This window comes from Pinus tabuliformis, chromosome 6 (assembly GCF_031772625.1).
Source record: "Pinus tabuliformis cultivar Carrire ecotype Pingquan chromosome 6, CPIR1, whole genome shotgun sequence".
NCBI lineage: Eukaryota > Viridiplantae > Streptophyta > Pinopsida > Pinales > Pinaceae > Pinus > Pinus tabuliformis.
This window is the reverse complement of record NC_142292.1, coordinates 463,155,530-463,171,461: the sequence shown is the minus strand read 5'-3', so window position 1 is coordinate 463,171,461 and position 15,932 is coordinate 463,155,530.

Genomic DNA, 15,932 nt, shown 5'->3' with positions numbered 1-15,932 from the left:
AGACCATCTCATGAAGCACAGAGAAAGCATTGTAGGGTCTTTTATGATCTCAGAGAGCCAAACATGGTGGAGGTAGGTGAACCATTTTTCATTATTAATGAACAACCATATCTTTTCATCGTGGTGATTCAGTGCAAGATAAAGAGTTTTTTTATGGCAATAAAATTGCAAACCAAACAAATTGTTTATTTGAGTCATTGCTTATGTATTTTACTATTTTGTCAATGATATGTATTGCACTTGATGCCATTTTGATATATTCACCTTTACATGGTATATAATTGAGCAAACTTTGCATATTTTGTCTCTATTGGCTTGGAATCATAGTTTTAAATCTTAAAAATAGTTTTGTTTCATTAAAGATTAATTATTTAATGTATTTTTCTAAAACCGGTTCGTTCAGACCTAACCAGTCCCGGTTCGACTAGTTCCGATCGGTAAACTGGTTCATTAGGTGGACCGATCCGATCACCGGTTTTAGTTTTAAAACATTGTTTTAGACCACCAAACGTTTGATATTATTCAACAAGTAAGTGGGGGTATAGCTCTCTCACTTTTATGAGTTCCATCCATCGTGCTTTATTTGGATGAACTCTTTTTGAACCCATACAAATATATTCAACATCACCTTTTCATGAATTCATCACATTCATATTAAGAATAACATCTTCTTGCAAATCCTTGAGATATTTAAGAGAAAAATCATCAACAAAAGGAACTTGAAAATTCTTATCTTGATCCATAATCATAGGGGGCTCATATAGTTTCAAGTTTCCAAAATTCACCACTGAATACATCTACATATATGGATGTAAATCTAATAAGAAGTCATTCTCACCGATCTTTTCCAAAATTGTAAATGGACTATACTTGATCGGTTTGAGCTTTTTTCCTTCACCTCTAAGACATTCTTTATTGTTACATTGGAAAAATTGTAAGGTCAAAAATGGGCCTTGAAACAAAAATGTACAACCAAAATCAAATTTATAAGAACCAATAGAGTTGAAGATGATGATGTCAACCATGGGGGATGATTCACTATTTTTGGAGTAAAAAGGTAAAATGATAAAAAAAATAAAAAATGAACAAACTACTTTTCAACATATCTCCCTATGGTTTTACTCAAATTTTGAGCGGGAGAACTCATTGGATGCATAATTTAATTTTGCATATGATGAATACCCATGTTGAATGCTTTCGATGGAGCCCACTACACAAAAAATGAGAAATACATGAAAAACACGATTGCAATCATATTTTTTCATGTATTTCTCATTTTTTATGTAGCAGGATCGATCGAAAGTATTCAACATGGATACTCCTTGGATGTGAAGTTAAATTCTACATCCAATGAGTGCTCCCAATTGAAATTTGAGTAAAACCGAAGGAAGATAAGTTGAAGATACAAGTTGAAAAAATAGTTTTTCCTTTTTCACTCCAAAATTTGATGAGGTAATCTAATTTTATTTTATTATTTCCACAATTATTTTATAATTTTCCTTGGCAAGCTCATTTTAGACCTAAAAAATTATCTAATGTATAGCCAAAATTAATCATGGACTTGGAAATGATGATCGCCCTAATGCTTGTCATGCCTAGCTTTATACTTAGCTTGCCTCTTTACCATTTTTCTTGCACAACAAGCTTCTTTGGATATACTATGGAGATTTGCAGGGGATCTAGATCAGTTAAGCCAAATGTCATAAAACCCTAATCATTACTTACAGATTTTTTAATAACCTTCTTGATCTTGCAAAGGATAGGTTTTCGTGGTTGGAAGCACAAGTTGCAGATATAAACCATAATGTGAATCTCTTCATGGTGGCCCTGACCAATAAGCTCATGATATTAAGGGAATATCAGGGCTTTAGCGTAAAGGTTTGATCAGAAGGAAGATCAAGAGATTGAAAAGAAATGGAGAAGGAGTCACAGAAAGAACCCAAAAATGATCAACCTAGTTTGAGTGTTGTGAATCATTCATAGTCCATGTTCAAAATGAAATTGAAGGTCGATATCAAGTCGTATCAAGGAAAGATTGACGCTTATAAGCTAAATCATTAGTTGCATGAATTAGAATTTTATTTCAGTATTCATCATATAGAGGAAGAAGAGAAGGCTTCATTTGTGTGGCTAAAATTAAAGGACCATGCCCTGGCCTGGTGGGAAAGCCACATAGAGACCTTAAGGTTGGAGGGAGATCCTCCAGTGACTAAGTGGGAGGAATTTGTAATATCCATTAATATTACTTAACTAAAAAATTCAAAAAATTGCTCAAAAAAATACACCATAAATTTCTCCCCAAAGATGCAATAAGGATTGCACAATTTCACACAATAAAAATTATCATCATGTCAAATAAAATTTACAAATGTAAAAACCTAGAAGCTAGAAATATGTTGCAACTCCAGCTATATTTATTAATGTAATTCTATGAAGGAAATTTACATAAAATATTGAGACAAAATGTGATGAATAAATTCTTGAGAATGTTTTCCCCTAAACTTCTTAATAATTATCCCCTCAACAAAATATTATAGCCTCTCTGCAATATGCAACGCAGGCCTTCATGTCAATGTTTCAACCCTCTAACCAGATAAATTCACCCCTCTTTGTCCATACAAATTCAGCCTTAGAATTTAGATAGCTTGGCTCCCCTGCCGATGGATCAAATAAACCCCTTGGAGTAGAGTGATTCATCTTCTGGTTTTCTTAGGTAAATCAACCTCCAATTCATGAAGGATATCCGTGCACCCTCTGCGATATGGGTGGCACTAGGAGGAGCCAATAACCTTCTACAAAGTTTCTTTTATTATTATTAAATCGGGAAAGGGACATCTTCTCCTAATCATGTGTCTTTTTAATAATCATTAGTAATTGATTATTCGACAGTTAAAATTTTAAGCAACCATCGGATACCCGACAACGATCCGACGGAACCAACCATCGTATCTATAAAAAATTCGTCGCACCGAACTGCTAGTCATTGTTGGATATCTAATGGTTGTAAGAAGGAACCAATATTTGGATCCATATCCGATAGCATTAACTTCGAAATCTGACACTTTCTTCGTTAAATGTCAAACAGTTAAGATTTGGAGCGTTTTGGTGATCACGTTGGTTATCCAATGCCTAATGTCATACGAAATAGAGGAGAAGGTGTCTGAATATCAGATGATGGAATTTTTTTTCCAGTTTTTGCATCGGATATTTGAGGTCCGTTCCATCAAATTTCCAATGAATAGTAAAAAGTCACCCATTCGACACAATGCCACCGATGAAAATTATGACTCAAATGTGTCAGATTTCCGATGACCATGAGTCGAATAGCTGACAAATACATGTCGTTCGCCCCATTTGTACCAGTGGGAAAATTCAAAGTTGCAGTCATTTTTTAGTTATGTCAAAAATAAGACCAAATTAGACTAGATCAAGCTATTCTAAGGGGGTTTAATGCTAAATTTATCCCATCTGATTAGATATGTAGCTAAATAGACCAACAAATCAATCCTTTGTAAGCTCAATCATGATTTGTTTGGTAATTTTTGGGGAAAATTATCTCAATTCGCCTTTGTATAGATATTTGGGAAAAAGCCCAAATATTTGTTAGTTTACCATGTGCATGGTTTGAGTGTCATAAGCATTAATTTTTTTGGTAGATATATTTATGGAGATGACATATCACATTGTTTATTGGTGAATCATTGCATTATTGATGCATAGATTATTTCACTTTGATTGAAGATAATATGTTAACAATTGTTCTATGCTTATGGTATGAGCTCTTGTCTCATATCTGATAACAGATAGCATGTATTAAATCTCATCTCTTATCTCCGATTCTATGATACATTGGTTTTGGAATGCACAATCTAAATGACCAAATCTAGAGTTGCATTTCAAGATCCTCTATTGTTGTACATTTTCAATAGTTTATGATAACTCTATTTTACATATGCAAGATTAGAAAGGATAGCTCTATAATATTCTATTTATATTTAATATCAATACCTTGCTAAAATTCACATAAAAGGATCATTCTTGTTAAATAATATCACTCAGTTTATGCACCTTGAATCCCTCTTTTTGTATCTTATTAGGTTGTGTGTTATCTGCAGCTTGTAAGCTAATTGATTTCAAGATCTGAGTTTGGAGTGATGTTAATACTCCATTCCTTTTCGTTATTCAAATAGTGATCCATGTATGTCATTTGATGATTAATAATTTTTAGATTCGATTAATACTTATAATGGTTTGAAACGCGGCTTGATTTTTCTATTACAGGCTTCACTCTTGATTCCATTCATCCTATAGTTAAATCACCATATGATTATGTAGTAGTTGTACACCCCATGGAAATTTAGGCTTATTCTTTTCTTCCTTTTACATATGTGACAACAACATTACCTAGTTGATAGGATATGCTTGTTATGTATAGCTGATAGGAGTTTTTTTATCAAGCTTAAGCTTCCTATTCTACCTCATGTTCATAGAAGCCACAAAGAGACATATAGTCCTTTGTCCACTGGAGAACCAAGTGAGGCAATAGGTCAATCGATCTAGAGGGAGTTGCACTGGGAACTCAATGGTCCCTTAGTTAATATTTATTGATTGAGTTAATTGAACCTGCCACCCAAGGTCTTTCGATCATTTGCAGTCTTAGAGATGACTCTCCAATGGACACTAAGGTGGTGCAAGTTTTCTCTTATGCTACTTGTGTGAAATTTCTTTTAAGAAAATAGATATATATTATTAGTTAGCAGGTCTCTATGGGTCCTATCTCAACATAAACTGTCTAGTTCCTATATGTCTATGAATCATGGATTGACAAAGTAAATGTTGATTAATCAACTTGTCAATTATTCCACCCAACATTTCTTTGCCAAGAAAATTGCACTTTGGTTGTTGCAATCTATCATTATGGCTCACTATACCAACCTCATACTTGAACACAATCTTTTCAACCAAATTTCTTCCTTTCTTTCATGAGTAACTACTATGTATTCGATCTTTATATTCAAATTGTCTTTTGCTCATCCAAGTGATTTCTCCTCTAAATAGGTTAAACACATACTCGCTTGTAGATATTCTCTGATCCATATCTCTAGCCCAATATGCATCAACAAAGCCATGTATGTCCAACACTCTGTCCAATCTTGGTCTTCCTTGGTAGCACAAACCATAATCATTGTTGCCACACAGATAACTAAAAACCCACTTAACTGTTGTCCAATGCTCCTTCCTAGGTTTTGACATAAACCTGCTCAATAATCCCATTGCATGTGTAATGTATGTTCTCATACATACCATTTCATACATCAAATAACCAATTTCACTCACATATGGAACATGTGACATGTCTCTTTCTCTTCCTATGTCTTGGGACAATGTTAAGCAGATAAAATTTACACCTACATGAATGTAAACCTTCGCCATTTTACTATCATGCATATTAAGCCTCTATAATATTGTCTCCACATGCTTACTCTAGTTTAATCAAGGCTTCCTCTTTTCAATCTCACTTAATTTCCATGCCCAAAATGAAGTTTACAATGTCAAGATCCTTCATGTCGATTTAGAGGGCAATTAGGTCTTCACATACTGGATAATTTCTTTGTCATTTCTAATCAACGATATATCATCCACATACAAGACAAAATAAAGAACATGATCACCAACTAATTTATAATATACACAGTGATCTACTTTGTTAATTGTGAAGCCAAGTCCTTATATATATGCATCAATTTTTAATACCACATCCTTGGTGATTGCTTTAACCCATACAAAGACTTCCTTAACCTGTACACCATTTCTTTCTTATCCTTCACTCTAACGCCTTCTAGTTGTTTCATGTAGATCTCTTCTTCCAATTCCCCATCTAGGAATATTGTTTTCACATTCATATGTTCTACCTCAAAATCGAAAGAAACAATAACATATGGGAGTAATCTAATAGAGGATAACTTGGAAAAAGGAGAAAACATATCACCAAAATCAATTCCTGGCACCTAGGAATAATCTTTTGCTGGTAAGTTCCAAGCTTTGTATTTCTCCACTTTGCCTTTTGCATTCATCTTCTTCTTAAACACCTATTTTCTACCAATGGGTTTTCTTCTAGCCGATAATTCTACTAGATCCCAAGCTTCATTCTTGTTCAAGGTTGCCATTTCTTCAACCATCGACTTTTTCCAAATTTTTCCATCCTTTAAATCCATTGCTTCCCTGACAATTCTAGGAACATCATAAATAATATACAAAGCTAAATTTGAACATAAATCAAATGGAATATACCTCTCTAGCTTCCTTCTTTCTCGAACTGATCTCCTCAAAATCAGAGTGTGTTGTTCTTATCCTTCTGATTCATGTTATTTTGTAGAGTTTGATTCAGCATCCTTCAATTTAAACTCTATCTTCTTTGATTCCTTTTATCTTGGTAGGAATTTTTGTTTCATGACATCCTTCACTACTCTAAATACCATATCTTGATTGTACACTACCTTCATTGTTTCTTAGTTCCAAATCTTGTAACCTTTTAAACCATCTTTATACCCAATAAATATGCAACTTTTAGATTTACTATCCAACTTGGTTCTTTTGTCCTTTAGAAAATGTACATATGCATCACATCCAAATACCCTGAGATGTGCGAGAGAGAGAGGGTTTCTTACCAATCCATACCTCATGTGGAGTCTTATCCTCCAACGCTAATGAAGGTGATATGTTAAACAAATAACATGCAATATCCACTACCTCTTCCTAGAATTCTTGCCCTAATCTAGCATCATTAAGCATGCTTCTTTCCTTTTCCATCAACATCATGTCATTCTTTCTACAACTCCCTTATATTTAGGTGTGTATGGAATAGTGTTTTACCGTGATATACCACACTTTTTACAGAACTATTTGAATTCTTTCTTGTAGAACTCTCCACTATTATCTATCATCAACACCTTAATCTTCTTCTCTATCTGATTTCCCACTAGAGCCTTAAATTCTTTAAGTCTATTAAAGACTTCAAATTTCTTCCTGAGAAAATATATCCATTTATTCCTCAAGAATTCATATATAAAGGAAACGTAGTACACAAATTTTCCTAGTGATGGAATCGAGAAAGGTCCAAACAATCATTGTGCACAAGCTCTAATATTCCTTCTTCCCTCTTAGCAACTGAGGAAAAACTCACCCGATTATACTTCCCATATACATAATATTCACAAAAATCAAAATCCGAAGAGAAATTAGACATACCTTCTACCATACCATTACCATGTAGTATCTAAAGGCCCTTCGCTTCAATATGTCCCAATCTTTGATGCCACAACATAGTCTTTTCACCAAAGACTACAAGATTTTCTGCTCCACTTTCAAGAACAACAAAACTGTTACACCCATCAATAACAATGCTTCCCAAAATCTTGTACAGAGTTCCAATTGAGCTCCCCTCATCAATATGAGTGATCCTCGAACCATCTTGCAGTCTGCATCTTTCACAAACAATGTCTTTACTCTTGCATCATCCATCTTGCTTATAGAAATTATATTTATGCCCACTCCTAGAATGTGCAAAACTTCAGGAAGTGTTCACCTAGGAAGACATCACCACCATCATATTTCTCATATTCATAGAATCATACCCTATGGGGAGTCATATGAAAGGATGCACATGATGAAATCAACCATGCCTCATGATCTACATGTATACTCAAAGAAGCCATGTACACATCCCCACCTTCAACTGAGGTGGTTTTCACCTCTGTAGAAGGAGCATCATTAGGTGCCTTTCCTTTCTTAAGGGTTTTATATTTATAATTGATGAGCCCCAAATTTGGTAACATTTTGGGCTCATTTGGCCTAACTACCTTTGCTCAATCCTTCATTTTTCATAACTTATGCATCATTTTTTAGTATGTTTATGTCATTTGTACGAATAAGGGCAGTCACTATTCCTAGGTGGCTAACACGTGCTCATTTCAGGTTTTTTGACACATGATTGGAACAAAACTGAGCAGATAAGGACCAGGAGACAACCAATATGGGGTTGAGGATTCGTAGGAGGGTTGTCCACAACATTAAATGGCCTTCCTCGGGATCTTCACCCCCAGCTCCGAGCTCCAGCAGCCACCACAACCGGATTTAAAGACAGCCAAACGGATTTTGAGGAAGCAGCAGTTCACTCCTAGTTTGGTCAGCCAAGCCCCACTGATTTAGGAGGCCAGCTTGGGGCCTCGTGATGTATAAATGATAGGGCTTTAGCCTTCGAAAAGGACTTTTGAAACATTGTTGCACATCCTGCATTACGAGCTGCTAGCTTAGTTTTGCTCTTTTGTAGCCATTATTGGCATGCTATTTGACTTATGATTATTATTTTTTAATGGAAGGCAGTCGGATTTGATCTCAGTTCTGAGCTTTTAAAGGAGCCATAGCTCTCGAGGTTGGGCCCAACCTGAGAGCCTAAGGCCTCCTTCTTCTGTATTGTTATCCTTTCTTTCAGCATTATGGTTTTTATTTACATGCATTTGAAACGCAGTTTGTTGAGTTAGATTTCTTGGTGTGGTTAAGTAGGTCATTGTTAGAAGATAGAGTTGCTTCAGCTATTTAGAATAAATTGAAGAGATTGGAGTTGATAAAAGTTCCAGAAAAGGGTTGCTTGCACACTCATTTTCACCTCTTTCTAGGGGCTGGAATTGCAGACAGTGCTACAAACCAAAAACATTGGTTTACGAGTACATGCAATTTGTGATGCAATATTTTTTTTTTGTAGAAGTTGTCCATGCGTTCAGACCTCTTGGAATGTTTCTTTGCTTCAGTACCATACATGGTTTTCCTTAAGAATAACGTTGTTGTTCATTGGTTCCATTAAACAGTTAGGAATGTTTTGATTATATGCAGGACGTGGAAGAATTTGATTCAGTTTGCACTGTGCAGTGCTACTCCCTCACTCTCTCATCCTTCTAAGCCGTGCCCAGGCCAACTACTCATCTTCCAATTAGACCCCTTGTCTCTCAGCTACTCTACCACCCACGTTATCCCACCTTTTCGGCCTTCCATTCCCTCTACCCTCCTTTAGACAAACCAGCTTAGCACACCCCCTCATCATCTCATCTCTCTATCACTAAGGCATTACAAACCCCTCTCCTACCTCCCTATCCACCCATGCAGCCTCTTCCACTCACCCATCACCCAAGGTCCGATTGTAGAACATCCTGTAGGAATTACTGAACATCCTGTAGAAATTCTGAAACATCCTGTAGAACCCCTGCAGACTTCCTGTAGAAGCTCATAAACACGGTTTCTTGGGAGCCAAACTTTGTGAGACTCTCTGGAAGGGTGTTAAGGACCCCTTAGACCCTATCTGAACTCTCCCAACCTTTTTCACGCCTTCCTCTTCTTTGATCCACCTCTGCACAAGTAAAAAAACTAGTTAAAAGCACATGCATGATAATTCTAATAATTGAAACAAAAATACAAAAAGTGTTTTCTTCAGATAGAGGTAGTCTAAACACCTGCATTTCACCTTCATAGAAGTAATGGCATCGCTTTCAGTAGTTTGCATCCCCATCTCTGCATCAGTAAGACTAGCTGGTAGAATTAGGGTTTGCTAGGGTTTGCGTTTCTTGTTGGCTTTCAGTTCCTTTTTGCAAATAGATTAGCTTCTTTTGAGATTAGCTTTCGTCCATCAGTTCAAAAGCTTCTTCTAAGAGCTCATAGAAGTTGGCTTGAGCCCCTAGCGGACTTGTGCCAGCTGACCAAGTGACAGCTGCGACAAGAGCTAGTACTTGTGCATACAGCACCGTCGCTTCCAAGTTTGTTACGAACTACCAGGTTGATAAAACTAAAGAAGGAAGCTCCAGGAGTTGTAGCATTATTGCTACAATACTGGAGCCCACCATCTTTTTGGCGCCATTGCCGGGGAAGCGTCAGAGTATTGGTGATTGTTGCTTTTCTTCTACTTTCCTACTCTCGCCTTCTGCTAAGTAGTATTTCATTTCCATTTTGCAATTTCCTTTCTGCAAGAGTAGCATAGACATTTCCTGCTTTCATAGATTAACATTTCAATTCCGCAATTTCCTTTTTGCAAGCATAGACTAGCATTTCAATTCTGCAAGCATAGCTTAGCGTTTCATTTCTGCAATTTCATTTGAGCAAAGTAGATTAGTTCTTTCATGCTTTCATTTCAATTCCGCATTTCCATTTCAGCAAGATAGTTAGTTGCAGTTCAATCTGTTTTAGTTTTGTAGGTACCAGAAAAAACAAAAGCAATCAGAAGTCTTTTCATTTCATGCCTCGTAGAAACCGAGGTAAAACAGGCAAATTCTTACCCAACACCCCCACCACATCACTAAGTCACCCTTCTCTCTTCTTTGGTGACAGTGATCCAGAAGAACCTATAGGCGAACCTATAGCAGAAGAAGAGTTAGAGAACACTCCATCTGAAGCTATGGCTGACAATAGGGGAGAAGATGAGAGAATTGAAGGTGCCTTCCCCATCCGAGAGACCAATGGAGACATGAAAATGAAGAACATCAGCCCCTCCGCTTTACCTCACTTCCATGGACTGACTACTGAAGACACCGATACCTTCCTATTTGAGTTTGCCATCCTGTGCCGAACCTATGACTATACCGAAGATGAGCAAAAACTGAAACTCTTCCCCTCTACCCTTAAGGATGCAGCATTACGCTGGTTCATGGGCTTACCTGGGAACAGTATCACCACTTGGGCCCAGATGCAGCAAGCCTTCAATACCAAATACCGGGACTACTGTAGGTCCAAGGAAACCAAGGGAGAAATCTTTCGGATGACCATGGGGAATGATGAGTCTTTAGAAGATTACGAGGAAAGGTTACAACTTAGCTATAAACGGGCGAGGTGCACACTTGACCCTGAATCTCTTAAGTTGGTCCTGCTCTGAGGAGTCCCAGAAGACCTCTTAGATACCCTTCACATGCTAGCTGGAGGAGATATTTACCAACTGCCTTATGAGGACATAAAGACTGTGTTTAGAAACCACTCTAGGGCAGCCTGGAAAAGAGGTAGAGGGAACTCCCTCTCAGCTGGTATTCCTTTCTCCAAACATGAGTTTGCAAATCAATTAGAGGACCTCAAGAGTGAGGTGAGACAGACCATCGCCATGCAACTTGATACATTCCGAATCGAGCAGAAGAAAGAGGAAGCTGAGAGGGCTTTGGCTATCTTCTGCCCTAGGTGTACAAGGAAACACCCTAAGAATGAGTGCCCATTACATTCGGTTGAGGTATGTTTTGTCTGTGAGGAGGACCACCCCACAAACCAATGTCCAACCTTACCTGGGCTTAAAGCCATGTATCAAGGGACAGAAGCGCCCACTGAACCTCTCTATTTCCTCAACCAAAGAAGGCCACATGGACCTAGACCTTACCAACAGGGGATGCAAGGGACACCCCAAGCCTATTACAGCCCCAACCAATCCGCTCCTATGCCTTCCTGGGGACCCCCTGTTCATCCTTCCTGGTCTATACCTCCTCCATGGTCTTACCCGCCTCAGTACCATACTCAGCCTACTACTCCTTCGTTTCACTCACATGCCCAGCCACAGCCTCAGTGGAATGCACCTCAATCGGGGTGGAGGCCCCAGTACAATACTCCTCCTGCCATTTTTCCTCCACTACCGGCTCAACCACAACCATTACCTCCTGCTCCTCCAAGGCAACCCCAAATGCCTGCTCAACCGAACCCGAGCCCCAACAACAGGCAGGCCCAGCAGGTATATACTAGGGAAACATCATGCCCTACCTATGATGTGGAGATCCAGGAGATCAATCTGTGATCTGGAAAGACTCTTCCGGATCGCCAACCTCCTCCCCCAGAGGACGAGGAAGATAAACAGGAAAGTGAACCAAAGGCCATTCCACCCTTTCCTGAGAGACTAACGGCCACCACACAACCCAACCCAGAGGAGGATGAGCTTCTAGGAGAACTCAAACAGTTGTGTGTGAGAATACCACTTCTCCAAGCCATCAAAGATGTACCGATATACAACAAACTGGTTAAGGAAAAGTGTTTCAGACACCCAGGCAGGCGAAAAAGAGATGCTTCGACCATCAATGTCATAGAACAACTGTCTGATCTTATGTTGGGGCAGGCCATCTGCCCAAAGTATCTGGATCCTAGGAGTCCTGTAGTGGATGTCCATATCAATGGCACCATCATACCTCACACATTGATTGATCTGGGGGCTGCCATTAATGTGATGACCAGAGATACCATGCTCAAACTCAACCTTCAGGGTTCCCTGAGAAAGACCTCGACAGTCCTACAACTAGCAGATCGCTCCACTGTGACTCCCGAAGGGATTGTAGAGGATGTCTTAGTCTCTGTCGACTCTTGGGAGTACCCTGCAGACTTCTTGGTTCTGCAACCAAAGGCAAAGCTTACTGGATACCCTCTCATTTTGGGAAGGCCTTGGTTAGCCACTGCAGATGCTTACATAAGCTGCCGTGCAGGAAACATGACCATCAAAAATGGTCCTATGTCCAAGCAGCTAGTCCTGTACCCTCCTGCCCAACCCTTATTAGAGCATGACTTACCACTTTGGTTGGGGGAAGGAGAAGAGGATGAGGTGTACTTAGCACCTTTGTGCCCCCTAGACACCACTAGGGGAGGCCTCCCAACAGAGGATGATTGATTGAGACCTTGATCCAGACTCCACCTCCCAGTGCATTTTCCTTAGAGGAATTGGTGGAGGATGCCCAAGCCAGCACCTTAGTGGACCTTTGTGTGACCGACCCTGTCACTCCCAGAGTAAAAAATGTGGAGTTCGGTCCTGAGAGAACGTTAAAGATCAGCTCCTCCCTATCTCCTTCCCAGGAAAAGGAGCTGTGTAGTCTGTTGGCCAGTCATCTAGATGCTTTTGCTTGGAACTATAAGGAGATGAAAGGAGTTCATCCTTCGGTCTATGCCCATCACATCTACATCAAAGAAGACTGTAAACCAGTTAGGCAACCCCAAAGGAGAATGAATCCAGCCCTTAAGGACATCGTCAAGGAGGAATTACAAAAACTGTTGGATGCCGGATTCATTTACCCCATCTCGGATAGCGAATGGGTGTCCCCTTTGGTGTTGGTTCCCAAGAAAAACGAGAAGTGGAGAATCTGTGTGGACTACCGAGAACTGAACAAGGCCACCAAGAAAGACCATTTTCCTCTACCCTTCATAGACCAAGTTGTTATAGACATTTTTGTGCCTTACATCACTGAGCATGAAATGTCAATAATTAAGGGATCCCAAAGTCCCTAAACATGTTTTTCCTACCCCTAGAGGAACAAGGCCAGCAAACCACAGCAATTCACAAAAGTTCTCCACCTGAAAACACTCAAAAACAGGCCATTTCTGGATCATGTCAACTGCTCCACTGAGCATCTGCGCTGAATGTCAACTGCTCCACTGTCTACCTGCGCTAAATGTCAACTGCAAAGAAGGCTACTTGCGCTGAGCGTAACTGGACAAGTGGCAGACTCATTTCTCAAGGTGTCAATGCCCAGGAAGCTTCCAAAATGACACTTGGATCAGGGAATTCGACTGGTGATGAGTAAGAGGTTCCAAATCTCCAAGTGGAAGAAAGAACCTCCAAGTGGACTCAAGAACTGAAGTGGGAGAGGACACTAGTCAGCTCCATGCCAGCCTCAAGCTGACTCATCATTTCTCCAAAACTCCTATATATAGAGCTCTCTCATGAGGTCTGAGGGGGATGGAATATTGTAATTGCAAAGAATTGCTGTTGGATTGTGGTTAGATCATTGGGTGCTTATGCTTTGAAAGGGGCTGAAGAAGGAATTCCATTCTGCTGGGAAGGAGATGCTGGGTTGGAACCTTATGGGTTGTATCTCTTCCTGAACCTTGTTTATCAATCAATAAAGCTTCTTGGTTCTTTCCTATATGCTGGTGTTTATTGTATGATTTGCATTAGTGTATTTGATTTACTTCTAATCCTGAATCATTTATGAATATGTATATTTGCCTTTGTATTGTGTCCTTCTCTTGCTGCATGTAGCTGTTCTCTTGTCACAGGTAGCTGTTCTCTTGTGATCTCGTGGGAGCGAAAGCAAGGAGGCAAGTAGCTGTGGACACACAAAGAGGAGAGGATCAAGATCGAGGGACAACCGAAAGATAACGGTAAGTCTACCAATCTCCTCTCTTTCATATTTCATAAAGGAAGAAACCAAAGTAGCTGAGTTTGTTTGTTGCTAAGGTACTGTCACACCTTAGGTGGATAGGATCGTCCTGCATAGGCATTTTTCCCCACAACACAAGTGTTGGATGGACTGGCAGGAAAGAAGTTTTTCTCTTTCCTGGATGGGTTTAGCGGGTATAACCAGATCCAAATCAGCCCGGAAGACCAAGATAAGACCACCTTCACTTGTCCTTGGGGTACCTTTGCTTACCGAGTTCTTCCCTTTGGACTATGCAATGCTCCTGCCACCTTCCAGAGAGCTGTCTTGAGCATTTTTTCTGAGCTGGTCCATGATTCGGTGGAAATCTATATGGATGACTTCACTCCTTATGGGTCCAACTTCCAGGAAGAATTGTCCAATCTGGGAAAAGTCCTAACCAAGTGCATTGAGATGAACCTGTCCCTTAGTCCTGAAAAGTGTGAATTCTTGATGACTGAAGGGACCGTGCTAGGCCATACCATTTCTTGCCAAGGGTTACAGGTGGATCCTAACAAAATTGCTCTCATCAAGAAGGTTCCACCTCCTCAGAAGGTAAGAGATGTTCGAAGTTTCTTAGGATTAGCAGGGTATTATAGGAGATTCATTAAAGACTTCAGCAAGCTAGCCTCGCCATTGTTTAGCCTCTTGGCAAAGGATGTGGAGTTTAAATGGACTGACGATTGTCAGAAGGCTCTGAATGAATTAAAGGACAAGTTGGTGTCTGCCCCAATCTTGAGAGGTCCAAACTGGGCCCTACCTTTCCACATCCACACTGATGCCTTGAACAAAGCCATAGGGGCAGCCTTAGGACAAGTTGAACAAAAAATTCCATATGCCATCTACTTTGTCAGCAAAAACTTACCCAAGGCAAAACTGAATTACACTGTAACTGAGAAAGAATTCTTGGCCGTGGTCCATGCACTGAACAAATTCCGACATTATATCACTGGATATCAAACATTTGTACATACTGATCATGCTGCAATTAGATATTTAATGAATAAACCAGATGTGAATGCTCGTATTATTAGATGGTTGCTTTTGTTGCAGCAGTTTGATCTGACTATCGTTGACAAACCAGGTAAAGAAAATGTTGTTGCTGACTTTTTGTCTAGATTGGATTTACCTGCAGGAGAGGATGGAACAGTGGATGACCAGATGCCAGATGAACATCTGTTTGCTATCTCAATACTCTCTCCATGGTTTGCTGATATAGCAAACTACCTTGTCTCAGCACAGTTTCCTCCGCACCTATCCTCAAGAGAGAAGAGCAGGATCATACGGAAGAGTGCCTCATTCACTTGGATTGGGGGCAACCTGTTCAAGCTTGGCCCTGATCAGATCTTAAGGCGTTGTGTAAGGGAGGAGGAAGTCTTTGATATCCTCCTAACCTGTCATGACGGGCCTTGTGGAGGAAATTTTGCAGCCAAAAGGACTGCCTTCAAAATCCTACAGGCAGGCTACTATTGGCCCACGCTTCATCAAGATGTCAGAAGGTATATCAGCCAATGTGACCGATGCCAAAGAATGGGGAAACCGACTCCAAGGGATGAAATGCCTCTCCAACCTCAAGTGACTCTTGAGCCATTTGAGAAGTGGGGTATGGATTTTGTGGGTCCAATCAACCCTCCTTCGAGGCAAAGGTCTTACATCATTGTGTGCACAGACTACCTGACAAAGTGGGCAGAAACCAAGGCAATCAAAGCAGCGACAGAAGAAAAGGTGGCCGAGTTCTTAAGAGAG